General features: G+C 31.7%; 1 long non-coding RNA gene and 1 pseudogene across 1 annotated transcript; one reads left to right on the forward strand and one right to left on the reverse strand.

Moving 5' to 3' along the window:
- Nucleotides 1–11,988: 11,988 nt before the first annotated feature.
- LOC145189018 (uncharacterized) lies at nt 11,989–13,178 on the reverse strand (annotated as a pseudogene).
- A 968-nt stretch (nt 13,179–14,146) lies between these two features.
- On the forward strand, nt 14,147–14,799 carry LOC149883324 (uncharacterized). The gene is made up of 2 exons (XR_016456671.1): nt 14,147–14,351; nt 14,675–14,799. It is a non-coding gene; the product is annotated as an uncharacterized LOC149883324 (long non-coding RNA).
- Nucleotides 14,800–16,214: the final 1,415 nt, after the last annotated feature.

Genomic DNA, 16,214 nt, shown 5'->3' on the forward strand with positions numbered 1-16,214 from the left:
TGCATAGAAAGTTACGGTCTAGACCCTCTTTGGTATTACACCTCACCCGGTTTGGCTTGGGATGCAATGTTAAAACTAACTGGAATTCAGTTAGAGCTTCTAACCGATATTGATATGCTTCTCATGGTTCAAAGAGGGATACGCGGCGGAATATGCATGATCTCAAACCGACTTGGAAACGCTAATAACAAATACATGGGAGACTCGTACGATCCTTCACAACCATCGAAATTCATTCAGTACTTAGACGCTAATAACCTTTATGGGTGGGCCATGTGCAAACCTCTTCCTGTTAGAGGATTTAGATGGATGGCTGAGGATGAACTTTTAAATTGGAAGTCCATGCCTTGTATTCTCGAAGTCGATTTAACCTATCCTGAAAGTCTACACGATTTACATAATGACTACCCTTTGCCTCCTGAAAGATTAAAAATTAATAAAGTCGACAAGCTCGTTCCCAATTTAAACAACAAAGAAAAATATATCATTCACCATGAAAACCTAAAACTCTATGAACAATTGGGTTTAATCATCACCAAAATTCATCGTGGTATCGCCTTTGAAGAAGAACCCTTCATGAAAAAATACATTGATCTCAACACCAATAAAAGAAAAGTCGCTAAAAACGACTTTGAAAAAGAATTCTTTAAACTCATGAACAACTCCATGTTTGGAAAAACCATGGAAAATATTCTAAAGCATGTCGATATTAAACTGGTCACCACTAAAAAAGAAGCCTTAAAATTGTCCAAACTCCCTCGATATAATCGGTACACCATTTTTGATGAAAAACTCATCGCAATTCATATGAAGAAAACACAAGTCACTTACGACAAACCCGTTTATTTAGGAATGAGCATCCTCGATTTGAGCAAAACTCTCATGTTTGAACACCACTATGACTACATCAAGCCTAAATACGACGATCGTGCAAAACTACTCATGACCGACACTGACTCGCTCATTTACGAAATCAAAACAGATGATTTTTATCAAGACATTGCTGATGACGTACTTGAAAAATTTGACACGAGCGACTTTCCTAAAGATCATCCCGCCATTCAAAACGCTGGATTCAAAGTAGGCGAAAATAAAAAGATCATTGGCAAGTTCAAAGATGAAACCGGTGGAAACCAAATCACGCAGTTTGTTGGTCTTCGACCCAAACTCTACTCTTACTACATCCCTGAAGAAATAGATGATCAAGAACATAAAAAATGCAAAGGTGTTAAGAAGTGCATTGTTAAAAATCACATCACTCATCAAGACTACTACGACTGCTTAATGACTAAACAAGAAAAACTCACCATCATGAACGTCTTCCGATCACGTCATCACGATGTCTACACCGAAGAAATCAACAAAGTAGCACTCAGCGCTAACGACGACAAAAGGCACATCTTGGAAGACGGAATTCACACCTTGGCTATCGGACATTACAAAACAAGGCAATAAAGAAGAACAGGCATCTTGAAGAACTGGTATAGAAATAACATGATTATTTTTATACTTCTTCTTGATTTTTAAAGACGACTCTTAAGTATTGGTTTTGTCCAAGAACATGATATGAAGTGTTCACCATTTTTTATGCATCCTTAAGTATGGGAAGGGTCAATGCGCCAGAACCGCCTTTTCCCTATATATCATCAACAACATAGTTAAAATTACTTTGTTTTAAATAAAAATTGTGTTTACTCTTAAAAACTCTAGCGGCAACTGAAGACATTAAAATATTTTCTTAAAAGTTGTAACCATTTCTAACCTGGTCATTGTGTTATGTTTAAGCTCTAAAACAACTCTAGTACATGCATAGAATTTGTTATTTTTATTTTATAAAAAAGGTCAGAAAACGTGATTTTGTAAGAAAAATATAACCCTAGCGCGGACTGAAGACAAAAAATATATACAAAAATTTGTCACAATTACTTTTTATAGCATTATGCAACTTTTCCGCTCTATTACAATTTCAAATTCAAAAAAAAGTTGTTTTTCGATACTCTCTAGTATACTTGTAGTGCTTATTTTTTGTCAGTTATTTTCAGAATAAAAAATGCTGTATAGTTATTTCAGATTAAAAATATTTTACTTATTAAAATATTGATATCTAGCCTTGGCAATCAGAATGAAACTGCGCAAAACAGCCTCGATAAAAATTAATCATTGCAGACATTACGGCTCGGCAAAGAAATAAACCATAGTTTAAAATAGCTCGGCAGCGAACGTGTTAATCTGGGTGTGAGTGAAGAAGTAACTGAGTTGCTTACCAGCAACTTTAAATTTTAGAAGAAAATCGGGTTTGATCAGCTTTGTTCCCGCAATTTTGTTAACTGCTTTTATGTTGTTTAGTTTATTGAAATTGGGTCATGATCAGAATCATGACTCAATTCCAGTAAAACATCCTGCTTTAAATGCAATAGGACGGGATATTTAGTAAGACAACACAGACAGGAATAAAAAATTTCTAGGTTTTTACAAAATAGCAACTCGTAGTATCCAAACAGGAACAATTTTGCTCAATAGCTGCAATGGAGAAACAATCGAAGCTGGATATCACGAAATTTTGATAGTCGGACCAGTAACATGAACAACAAATACACTTTATCCGAATTGAACAATCAAAATTTGCATCATTTTTACTTAATTCAGTAACAGCAGTTTCAACTGGTGCCAGAACATCAACAAGGTTTTGTAGCGCAAAATTATCATTTTCTGGAATTGGATCAATGTTCAATTCGACTAAGGATTTGTTAACATATTCTGATAGAATTAAAAATCGTCGAATCATTATACTCAAAGAATTCCATCGTGTTTTTATGTCTAATTTTAACTTGAGTTTTTTCCCCATTTTTTGAGCTATATTTTGTTGCAAAATAGAATGCTTTGTAGCCGATTTTTTAAACATTCTTATAACACCTCTTAACCTGTTAATAGTTTGATCAAAATCTAACGTCATATCATATTCATCTTCCTCAATAAACACAAAATTGTAATCAGAGCACTGATCTTCTGTGGAATCTTCTTCTACATCTTCATCAACAAAATCTTCGGTATCGTCAAACACTTCATTGCGAATAGAATTTTTTGGTATATAAAAACAATCCATCACGGCTAAATGAAGCGCGTGATTATGGCAAAGTTGATTTAAAACACCTAATATATTGCCATATTTTTTCATTACGGCTGCTGCATCGTTAGTAGATGCAATAACATCATTTTTTAAGAAATTCCCAAAGTCTGCTAACTTAGCTTCAACCAAATGTTTAATTGTTTCTGCATTTGCCTGCTTAATTATTTCCGTTAAACCCAGAACATAGCATTCAATTGTATTTGAGTCTATTCCAATCACATGAGCTGTTACGTTTACATAACGTAAAATAGTACAATCTGTCCATTCATCCACAGTAATAGCAAATTTACGATTTGCTGTTTTTAATTTTTCAAATTTTTCCAGTAGTTCAACAGATTTTTCTTTATAAAAGCTATTGATGCGTTTTGAAATAGTTGTCGGACTTTTCGGCATTTTATAACTTTTTTGTTGCACGTAACCAGCTATAGCTTGGGATTTACTCATTGCTGTGATAGCCATTCCATCGAAAGCTGCGACTTTTGACAATATTTCATTTAAAGATTCTTTTTTTACAAATGGCCGAATATTACTTATTTCAGTATTTTGTTTTTTCTTAGGAATATTATTTTCTCTATCATTGTCATTTGATACCGATTTAGATAGCAATATGTTGTGTCGTAGCTTCAAATGATTAATCATAGCAGTAGTTGAACTTCTCCATCCTATGTTCGTGTTGCACCTACCACATTTGGCTTCACCAATATTTTTTTCGTCTTTCTTAAAAAACTCCCATACCTTGGATTTTTTTGACATGGCTAAAAAAACCAGAGATGAATTATCTAAGAAAATCTAAAAAATTTTAACTTACCACTTCAAATTATGCAACCACAAATTGTATATTATATTATATTTATTTAACTGTATATTATATTTATTTATTCACAAAATAATAAAAATTATTATTATGAAGATTATTATTAAGATTTTTTTTTTATGGAACAAATATGTATTTATATTTATAAAAGCAAACAAAAATAATGTCACACAAAATAAAAACCATACAAAAATGCAATTTAAGTTTTCCACTTCAAGGTTATGTAAAAATGCTAAGAATTTTTTCCGTTTGCAAAAAGAGAAATATTTTTTTCGTTTGCAAAAAGAGAAATTAACAGTACTTTTTTAAAAGCTTACTCTGTCTTTACATTTTTGAAATTATTCGAATATTGGAGAAAATATTCGAATATCAAATAGTAAAAAAACACGCAAATGTATTCGAATATCAAGTATTCGAATACTCAAATTGGATGGTCTAAGAGGATGATTGCGATTATGATGACAACGCAATCTTGGATTACAGCGATGTAAAAGATTACCTTTGGAGTGATTGTTACGATTATGGGTATCACTCCTAGATAAATAATCAGAAGTCAACTTCTGATGAAAGTTACCGATATGAAACCAACACCGATTATTACAATATACCAGAGAGATTAAACGTCTCATAAAATGAAACATCCACACTCCAAAAGAATACGAGAATAACCATATGCAACAGGAGGTAAAGAACTTAAAAGAAAGTAAGAAGCAGATTATCCATGAAATTGCCTGTCTACAAGATTTGTTTTGATATTTGTTACCACATATTACTAAGCAAAATCCACATCAACAAGAGAACAATGAAAAGAACAAAGATTTTGATCAACCTAACGCAACAATTTGTGAACAACAAAATATGAAAAACCTCAAATGAGAAGATCCGGAAGTTACCAAAAAAGAAACGAAGCTAGATAGCAGCTCCTATGACATAGGAAGTAATGTAAATGTTAATCAAAATAAAACCAATGAAGTAGGCAAAATTACATACCACAAAATACTCGATGATAATTCTGAAGTTGAGATAGAAGATCACCATACGCATCAACATTCAACTTCAGAACATTACTAGGAAATAAACAATGAAATTAACCAAATAGTATTAGAAGAGACAATCAAATAAGCTGACATGTAGATGTAAGTGAAGAACCTGCTTTTAATCAAGAAACAATTCTAATACCTAAACTGCGCCTCAAACAACAAATTTTAGTATATGGGGAAAGATATACAACCTTAGCTACAAGCTACGACATCTACAAAACGCTTAAGACTTCTAGAAACAATTTAACCTTACAAAAAAGTGAATTACCAGAAGATACTTCTGCAATGAATAATAGACTTTTAAGAAATTGAATAATAGACTTTTAAGAAATTAAGTTATCTCTGGAAGTTAATGATAGCCCCTATCAGTAAGAACAAAATTTTCAAAAAGCAGGTCAAAATCTCAGAAAACAGGTCACACCAGCTTGACAGCAAGTACCGTTTTCGACATCCATTTTACTTGTTTCCTGGAACTTCGCAACTAAAAGTAAATATTGCTTCGAACCAAATCCAGACTTTTGTATATTTCAACATTTTCTTGTATTCGGTGAAGATTGTAAAATCAAATTACCAGCTTCGAACCTATCTATGGAACCACAAGACCTACTGCGAGATACTCTCTTAGGTAATACATACCAAACACCTTTTATCAATGTACCAGAAGACGGGCTGGGTTTATCAAATACTAATGCTCAGTTAAACAATAATGAACAACAACTTAACCCAAAGCTGAGAGAAAAACAAATTTCGGACCTTATTAAGTTATTATTAAAACACCAAGGTATATTTGCTGAATCTCTTGAACAGCTAAGACGCACACATCTCATAACACACTTTATCAAAACAGGAGATTAGGAAAAGACGCTACCAATTGTCTCCAAAGGAACCAAAATGAATTGACAAAGAAATGGATAAGATGTTGAAGAAAAACATCTTATCCATTTCTTTGAAAAGAAAATCAGGGAGTGCTTGGGTGCTTCCAGCTACCTTAGTTCCAAAACCAAACAGAGAAGTGAGACTTTAATAGTTGTAGAAAAGTTAATGCAGTAAATAAAAAGGGTTGATTTTGCCCAGCGAACACAACCTATTGGGGAAACATTGAGACACAATTGGTATGGCAATTGGCTCCCACTAAGATATCCCATTGGGATTCCAACGATTTTTGGCATTGGTTTCGTTAGATGGGAACCAATCGGCAAACCCAATCGGATACACCGATCGGGGCCCAGATAGATCCCAATCGCTTTTTAATATTAAACCTATATACTATGTATGTTAAGACTAAGTACCAACGAATCGGGAAAACAGTTATAACTATCAAAACGAGATATTTCTGTACTTTTAAAAGTATTACATGTATATATTAGTGATGTACCAATTGCACATTTTTAGCCGATGCCTATACCGATGCCGATGAATAGGAAAAGGCCGATACCGATGCCGATACCGATGGGTTAACTTATTATTAAAATTTTTGAAAATATAAAATCATACAATTTTAAATCATTTAAACTTATTTATGGAATCAAAACTTGTAAACAAATACTTAGATTTCAGAGCTAAAGCTTTATTTTAAAAGCATTTATAAAAACTTAGTTAAAAAAATATATATTTTTTAGTATTTTTATCCATGAAAACTTTCAAAAAATAAATTCAATTTTAAACGAACGCTTTTTATTTTATTTATTAAACGCTTATTATTTTATTATAATAAGTAGTTTACGTAGAATTTTAATCTTTTTATAAAAAGCAAATAAAAAAAAGCCTTTATAAATAAATAAATAAATATATATATATATATATATATATATATATATATATATATATATATTTTCAAAATAAAATAAAATAAGAGACTTCAAAATAAAGTACCAAAAAAAAAATAACTTTAAGATTCTAAAGAAAGCACCAGTAGCAGTTGTAACAATATTTAGTATTTAAAATTGTGTATACGTATATTGTAATATAAAAATATTAGCATTTCTCCTGTTTCCGGAATCAACGTATTTCGTCGTGAAGAACATACTTGTCCTCCACAACTGAACAACCATTCACTTTCAACAAAAGATGGAGGCCATTACAAATACTTCTGAGCTATTAGAGCTAATTGCTTGAAGTTATTTCTATTTGCTCTCCACCATACTAATGCCTTGGCTCAAATAAATTAAAACTTCATTTTTCAATTTTAAATAATGCTTGCTTTTTGTTTCTTGCAGAACTTTAGACATTGATGTGTTTTTGATTAAAGTGTTTTTATTTTTGATAATATTTTCAAAGCATTTTGAAAAATCGAAATCTAGATTTATTGTAGGTGATGACGAACTGACCTCAGGTTTAAATTCCCTATGATCTTTTTGATAAAAACTTTTTGAGCAATCTACAAGCCATTTAGTAATATTATCAAAATAACTATCAGCTTCTTCATTTGGAAAAAAATTATTTTTATATCTCGCTGATTTTTAACATTCTTTTAAAGTTGGCCCTAATCCTAAAACCAAGGGAGACTTCTCAGCACGATTCATTCAACACGAGTTGCAAAGTATATAAAAAATACGGCAAACTGTTGTAACCTGGCTCTCTTATGCCAGCTACCATATTAGCTGTATTATCTCTAGCAACTAAATGTGCCTTTGGAGTTGGATTAAGAAAGTCATTAATAGAACTTTGAATTGCTTCACTTATATTTTTGGCAGTATGCGATATATTGAGTTGAAAAACTCGAAGAATTGCAGATTTTTGATAAAATTCAATAGTTAACCAATGAGCTGTCAAGCTAAGAAATGAGCATTTTCCGTTGGTAGATGTCCATCCATCATTTCTAAATGAAATATATGAAGCATCATTTATTTCTTTTTGGACATTTTATCTGACTTTTTTGTATATATTTTGAAAAACACAGTTTTCAATGTATTTTCTACTTGGAATGCAATAGTTATGACATAAATGGTATCGCAATCTTTGAAATCCGATGTCTTCTACTATAGAAAAAGGTTGAATATCAACTGCAATCATTTCTGCAATATATTTATTAACTAATTTAGACCTGTGATCATTAATGTCCCATGACTTTTTTCTCTCAAGTGTTTCAAACAAAGTTGTTGAGACTGTTTTCAGCAACTTGCATCTGTTAACTTGATTTTCTTCACATTTGAACATGAACACATTTTGTTCACTTTCTGTTCACCTTTGGTTTTCTTCTTCATTAAGTTTCAACTCTTTGCTTGCTATTTCTTTATGCTTTCAATAAATATGAGACAACATATTTGTTGTGTTAAAAGATTTAGATTTTTTTTCTTTGCTACCTCTTGTAAGCTTCAGTTTGCATGTGCTACATATTGCAATTGAAGCCTCTTCAGGAGAAATAGTAAAATATTTCCACACTCAACTGCGTGATTTTATACACCGATTGAGCTTTGTAACGCGCCATTATGATTTGGGAGTTCGAGACCCCGTTGGAGGGGTAAAAGTAGAGACAACGTATCAAATCTCCCATTAAAACTTGAGAAAACGAAGTATAAACATCTATCAAAAGCATTCAAATAAAATTTATTTAATTATAAAGTATAATCTAAAAACAAAATTTGTATTTGAATATGCCGAAAGTTAATTGTGCCGTAATTGGTTGTACAAGTAGTACATATAGATTGAAAAAATGGAAAAAAGAACTATGCAATGAACACCAACAAAATATAAGAAGAGAGGAATGCCAATTATGCGAAAAGCCATTTTTATTATATAAGTTTCCATCAGAAAATCAAAAAAATAAAGAAAGACAATTATGGGTCAAAGCTTTAAGAAGAGAATTTATAAATAAGACATACCTTGTAAGGGGAGGGGGGCAATTATCAGATTTAATGATTTGTAAGCAAGCAATCACATGATTTTAAATTTGCACCAGACAATTTTTTTTAATGTTATTTTATTCAGGCCCAGGCTCCCAAATTTATTTTCGTTTTTAACCCCTACCCCTATGGATCCGCCTTTGATGGACTTATAGATATATACATATGAGATGAATTAAGTTTATAAAAAGTACTGAAGGTCCAACATTTTTAATTTGTTACCACCTTTTTACCATATAAATTTTATGAAAGTATAGGAAAATTGAGACCCTGCAGGAGAGGTAAGGAATAGTATAATGAAGTACAAAAATCAAAGCAAAAACTTCTTAACAAAATTCAATTAATTAAAAAGAAGACCACCAAAACTTAAATTATATGTAACAATGGTGAAAGTTAACGTCAATTTTCACTACCTTTACATATAGTTTACTTAGGTTAAACAAATGGAAAAGAAATGAAAAAGTTTGTGAAAATTTCTATTTAAATTTCATTTACCAACATTAAAATATAAATATATCCTCAAATCAAAGTATTATCACAGTATATATTTTACTGACAAACATTAAAAAATAAATTTTATCAAGAAACATTTTCAAAACAAAAATAATAGAATTAGAGAAAGATAACAATTAAGAGATAAGGCAAAAGTGGAAAAAAAAAACAACTTAGTTTTTAAAAATATGATAAAAACCTAAATGTAAAAAAATGTTTTTTGAAAAGAGTTAGATTATGTGCTAAAAATAGATTTCAAATAATAATCTTTATAATAATTAATATATTTTTCCTTTAACAAATTCCACAAAGACACATCAAAATTAATTTTATCAACAACTATGCCATGTGGAGTCCATACAACAAAGTATGTAACACTGCACCTTGTAACAGCCATTTGCAACATACATTGGGTGTAATAAGTATGGTTAGTTTTAAGTTTTACATTGACACCCTCTTTTATTAAATATGGTAAATTTATATCTGTTGGTGTTGAAAAATTAATCTTGTAAGGGCATTTCACCTCAATACATGCTTTAGGACAGCAATCACATGACATTATTTGGTCTGGACTTGCTCCAATGTAAGGATGTTCATAATCCAGGTAAAGTCCACATTCATTCAAAGTAAGATTTTTATGATGACCTTTCATTTTTTCATAAAATGCATTCACTGCTTCAACTTCCATTGTACGACCATATTTTAAGGCTGGGATATTGGGGTTAGTAAATGTCAGTCCTGATATTTTTTGGTTTAGTGACCAAAAGTTATGATAAACCCACCGACAGTTTTTATAAACCCACCGACAGTTTTTTTAACTTTATCCATATTCGTTGCTACCTCATGAGCTTTAGAGGCAGTTATAACACTTTTTCGATAGTGATACCAATTTTCATTTTCATTTTGACCTCGTGTTACTAACTCTATTCATTTTATATTTTCAGCTGACATGTTTACTTTTAAACTTGTAAAAAATTCAGAACAACACGAAGAGGTAGAAATTAAACTGTCAATGCTTGGCAAATCAACTGGTGGCATATCAACGTTTGTCAAAACTTCACGAATAAAGTCTATTTTTGGCTTTGGAACAGCAGTAAACAAAATGCTTGTCGGCACAATATTCTCAAGAGCAGAAGCTACATCATTGATATTTAATAACTGCAGTGTATTATTTGATAGAGGATTATATTTTTCTTTTTGTTTATCTACTAACTTTCTCTTTTTTTTTACCTCTTTCGCCAAAATCTTCACGACTAAAGTCAAGATCTTTGATTTTAAAAGGTGCTACTTCTTTTTGAGATGGCAGTCATTCATTTGAAGTGCTTGTACATGCAGGGTTTGTTAATCCGTTTCTTACAGCAGCTTCAACTCTATACATTGCTGCAGCAACATGATTACAAGTTTGACCCATGCCAGCCATGCATGTGCAATGACAGGCTTTTATTTTTGCACTTTTTTCTAATAATAACCACAGTTTATGATATGTATCATTAATAGATTGTGATCTTCGACATTCTGATTTAAATATACAATAATTACTTCCTGTTAAATTATGGTACATAAGAGGCTGAATCCAGGAAGATTTATAGTAGCTGTATGCTTTTGAGTTTTTATAGTCACTTAAGTCTTTACTTCCTAGTTCTGATGGATTAAACATTAAATAGGTAAATATATCTGGATATAACAACATTGGCCAGAATGGCATACCCTCTTGTTCGTCCATCCAGCCATCAAGAATTTTAAATGGATCAAGTATTTGCATATTGTCTAATTCAAGTTTCAAATTATATTCTTTTTTTAAATCTGCCTCAACTTCTACTGCTGTTTTTATTGGTAGAAAATTGTTTTCTATTGCAGCAAATACACGAGCGACTAACTCTTCCTTTTTACCATTTAACTTTAATCCTCTTAACTTTAGATTTTATAGTAAATATTTGTTTTAGCAGTATTAGATGTTTATACTTCGTTTTCTCAAGTAAATAATGTAACGGAAGTATCTTTTAACCCCTCCTATTGGAATTCAGACCTCTTAAAAATGACGTGTTTTAAATTCGCTCAATCGGTGTATTGGAATACCTTTTCCAAACAAAGCTGCTGCCATTCTGAATATATATTTGACTCTTCAACTTTATTAACTTATTAGTAATTTAGATATCTAAACAACAATCTTATAGAAATGTAGAAGCAACGCATGAATACATATAGATAGCAACACTTAAATAGGTTACTTTTAAGTATAAAAAAACAATACAAAACAAAATTATTCTAATAACAACATTACAGTAATAAAAGTATAAATACATTCAGCTGTTAAACTAAAAGTTATACACATCATTTTAAGAATAAATAAATTTGTCTGTAAACAAAGTCAAAATAAACAGTTTCTCAAAAAACTCTAAGTAATCAGGGTTGGAAAAAACCCGGTTTTTTTTGGGTTTTTTGGGGTTTTATTGGGTTTTTTTGGGTTTTTTTGGGTTTTTTTGAGTTTTTTTAAAAATAGCTTTATTTGCTTAGAAAATGAAAGACATAATACCTATTTTGCATTCAAACTATCTTTATACATTTAATTTTTTCAAAATAATAATTAAAAACACAGGGTAATAGTTATATTTATTTATTGAAAAGAGCTTTTACAAGGAAAACTTATTAAATTGAAGAACTGTAAATAAAATTCTCCTTACATAGTTTTACTTTGTTTGATTATTACAATAATTTTCAATTCTTGTCAGCTTTTCAGATGTTTTTGACAGATTTCCAGTTAAACACTTCCTCTGGGATCATCAAGAATAAACTAAAACAAATATAAGTCACACTTAAATAATAGAAATTGAATTTTTTTCAGAATTTAGATGGTTATTCTGAAGTTAAAAACGATCTTTCCTACTACTTACCTACTTATTGATCAGATTCGATATCATCACAGGAGCTGCTGTCAGCTGCTGAGCTATTGTGAAATGATTTGTAAATCTTCACAAGTTTCATTGCCTTATCTGCACCAAGACGATTCCTGATCTTCGACCAGACAAATCCAAAGGTTGAAAACCATCTCTCAATTGAGGCTGAGCTAGCAGGACAGGAGTGTAGAGAAGTTAGAAAGCTGCAGAAATCGGCAGAAACCTCTTTATCCCTGATTTCAGATTTAGTAACCTTTCCTTTCATGATGTTCCATCATTCTGATGGAGAGATAATCTTCAGTGATTCTGAGAACATTTGCTTGGGGAACACCTCCCTGTCCTTCAAGTTAAACTTGTATAGTAAACCCAAGAAATCAGGGTTCCTGTCCTCTAACCATTGTTCTGAAATGTTTTCATTATCATTATCAATGAAGCTTTTGTAATCATCTACATAGCGATGGTCAGTTATGTAGGCCAAAATATGAAAGGGTTGTACAGCATCTTGAAATCTCTTCTTTATTGCAATATAGTATATGGATAGCTCTTCATCCTTTATCAATGAATACCAGATATGAACTGCGTCAAAGAGATGACAAGAATCACTCTACATCTTGTCTAAGGCAATCCCCAATTTTTTAATTTCACTAAGAAGACGACTTGCCTCACGTTTGATGGCTATATTCTCAATTAATTTTCCAATATTGGCTGGAAAATCTTCCATCTTCTCTCCATAGATCTCCACGTAGAAGTTATAATTTTTCTGGTATGTCTCAATGCAGGCAACTTGAGAGTTCCAGCGTGTTTCATTTGGCAGCTGAGGCATACATCCACTTTGTTCCTTTAACAAACCATGGGCCATATGCACATTTCTAAAATATTTCTGAACTTCCACAACCTGTTTTAGAATCGTTGAAAAAGAATTGCAAACGTCTTTCTGTAGCAAATTCATATAGTGTGCATTACAGCCATATGTTAACATATCAGGATACTCTTGTTTAATCAGCTCTTTCATTTTCTTCATCTTAGCTTCATTGTCAGTGCAGAAAGCAAATACAAACTTATCATAATCATTTTTTATGCTAACTATAGCTTCATTGATGATTTTGAAGCAGTATTCTGCAGTTTTTCTTTCTGATCCTGAGTCAACTATGTTTTACAGATAACTCTTTGTTCCATCATAAAATGAGTGAGCAATTATTGGGTCATTCTGAATACTAGACCATCCATTTTGACAAATTACCAACGTGTCTTTGGTTTCCAGCTCGTTCTTTATCCCAGCTGACAGATCATCATAGACTAAATTTAATAGATCTCCACCCAGTTTCTTTCGGCTTGGTGGGACATACCCAGGACGAAGAAGAGAACAAAGTTTCTGAAACTCACAATTTTCCACTGAATTAAAACACATGTTAGAGCTTAAAAAAAAACCGGGCAACTTGTATGTCTATGGCACCTTTCTGATCATTTGATGTTCTAACTACAAAGTTATTTAAGTCACTACTTTTAAACCTTTTTACTGGTGTGGAGCTGGACATAATAGATCCTTCAGAAATTGAAGTATCTGACTCATTTGACAAGAGGCTAATATTGCTCATTGAGCTTCCAGGTCTTGGTTCTTGTTCATCAGTGTCCTTCTTTCTCTCTTTACACATCTTTAATGCCAACCCTGTAAGTAATGCATAGAGTTTAGATTAATTATTATTTAGTTATTATCATAATGCAGGATAAAAATATTAAAATGCCATCGGTAATGCAATTCGGTAAATTAATAAAAAAAGCTCAATGCCGATATCAATTCCGATTGTGTAAAAAGTGGCCGATTAAGCCGATTAAGCCGATTAAGCCGATGCACAGTGGAGTATTTATACGAAAAAGTTGATCAAAAGTCAATGTTCAAAATTTTGTCAAAATCTGTTTTTATTGGTGCATTGGTAAAGCTTAATAAAGGTTACATTCCTAAATGGTCATTTCGGTTACCCATCTCCCTCCCACCTTATTGGGGCAGCTTTAAAAGTCGAGTAATTGTGGTAATGAATTCAATTGTTTTTCAACGTTCCTGTTGACGAGCATTATTACAAATCGTTTTTTGAGTTTGTGGTTAGTGACAAATTTTAAAAATCATAATGGATATTGAAAAAGAAGGTAAGCTCATACTTTTGGTATATTTATTTTAGCTATTTTATATGTTACTGTCATATTTCTCATCAATTATATTTGATGTAAAAAATTTAACGTTTTTTTTTTTATACACGATATTAAAAAGTGTTTTTGAATATCAATTAAGCCTTATTAAGCTACGAGCTTGTGCTTCACATAAACCTTAGATATTCTATTTACCATTTTAAAAAAAAAAAGTTGCAAATGTACGCTCCCTAAGATTTTTTTAATTTTTTTAGTCAATAAGGCAAATACATTTTTTTTGTGATTAAAACTTTTATTTAATTTAATTCATATTTTTATTGTAGAATCTCAAGCTATCACAATAAAGATGACTAGACAATCACTTTATGAAGTCTTGGAGCAAAGTTCCGAGGAAAAAATTGACGACAAATTCGTGTTTTTATTAGAACACCTTAAAAAAATAAATAAATGCCCTGCAAAGGAAGAAAGTGCACTAAAAACCATTTTTTCACCTTTGAAGTTCCAATTTAAACAAAAATGGGAAAACGCTAGCCGTATAAGAGAGCGTTTTTTAAAAAATAACAAACAATGGCTCAATACCACCATAGCTCTACCAACTTGGACGGTAGCAAAACCCGGCCGACCGTCAAAAGAATTTTGTGAATCGAGTTCACCAACGAGAAGGCGAAAAACAAGGGTTTTAAGGGAACATATACCTTGTGAGCAGTTGATGTATGCTGCTCAAATGAGTCAACGTGCTGCAGGGAACAGTGACGCGTCTAACGTTATAAAGGAAATTTTATTTACACCAACAAAAGCCAAACAATATAGAAAAAGTGACACAACTACTGAAGATATCATTAAAAAGCACACACCATCAGAAGCGTTGTCAATTTTTGTGGAAGCTGATATGACTAAAAAACAATATGAAATTATTCATGCAGCCAACAAGAATATCTATCCATGTTATTCACTTATAAAAAAAGCCAAAAAAGAATGTTATCCATTAGAAGCATCGATAACAGTTACAGAAACTTGTTCAGAAATTAAATTACAAGATCTAGGCGATTATGTTGTTATATGAATGAAATTATTGAAAATTTAAATGAAAAAGAAAGAAATAATTTAGAATTGATTTCGAAATGGGGTTGTGATGGCTCGCAACAACAAACGTTTAAACAAAAACTTCAAAACAGCGATGATAGCGACGCTTACATATTTCAAAGTTCTTTTGTGCCCCTACGGCTCATTTGCCATATTGGTAACCAAAAGAAGGTGCTTTGGCAAAACCCAGCACCATCATCTACAAGGTATTGCCGACCAATAAGAATCCGTTATATTCGGGAGTGCAAAGACGTAACGAATGATGAAATCGAATACATAGAGAACCAAATAAATGGCTTGAGAAAAAGTGAAATAATAAACGCTTTTGGTGGTAATTTGCAAATAAAGCATGTATTTCTTTTTACTATGATTGATGGAAAAGTTTGCAATGCTGCTACAAATACGATATCAACAATGAGCTGCTATATGTGTGGGCAAACTTCAAAAGATTTTAATGACTTGAATAACAAAACGACAGAAAGCCGTGAAACACTGAAATTTGGGCTATCAATACTGCACGCAAGAATCAGATTTTTTGAATCCTTGCTGCATATGTCGTATAAAATACCAAAAAAAAAAAAGGCAAGCAAGAACAGAAGAAGATAAAAAAATAGTAGCGGAAACAAAACTCAAAAAAAATTCAAAATGCCTTTAAAGATGAATTAGGGCTGTTGGTTGATATTCCTAAGGCTGGATTTGGGAACAGTAATGATGGGAATACATCAAGAAGATTTTTCGCCGATCCCTTAACCGCTTCCCGCATCACATGGGTTGATATAA

This window comes from Hydra viridissima, unplaced genomic scaffold, assembly GCF_058129835.1.
Source record: "Hydra viridissima isolate aposymbiotic clone 2 unplaced genomic scaffold, HvirCarnegie_v1 scaffold_10, whole genome shotgun sequence".
Lineage (NCBI taxonomy): Eukaryota > Metazoa > Cnidaria > Hydrozoa > Anthoathecata > Hydridae > Hydra > Hydra viridissima.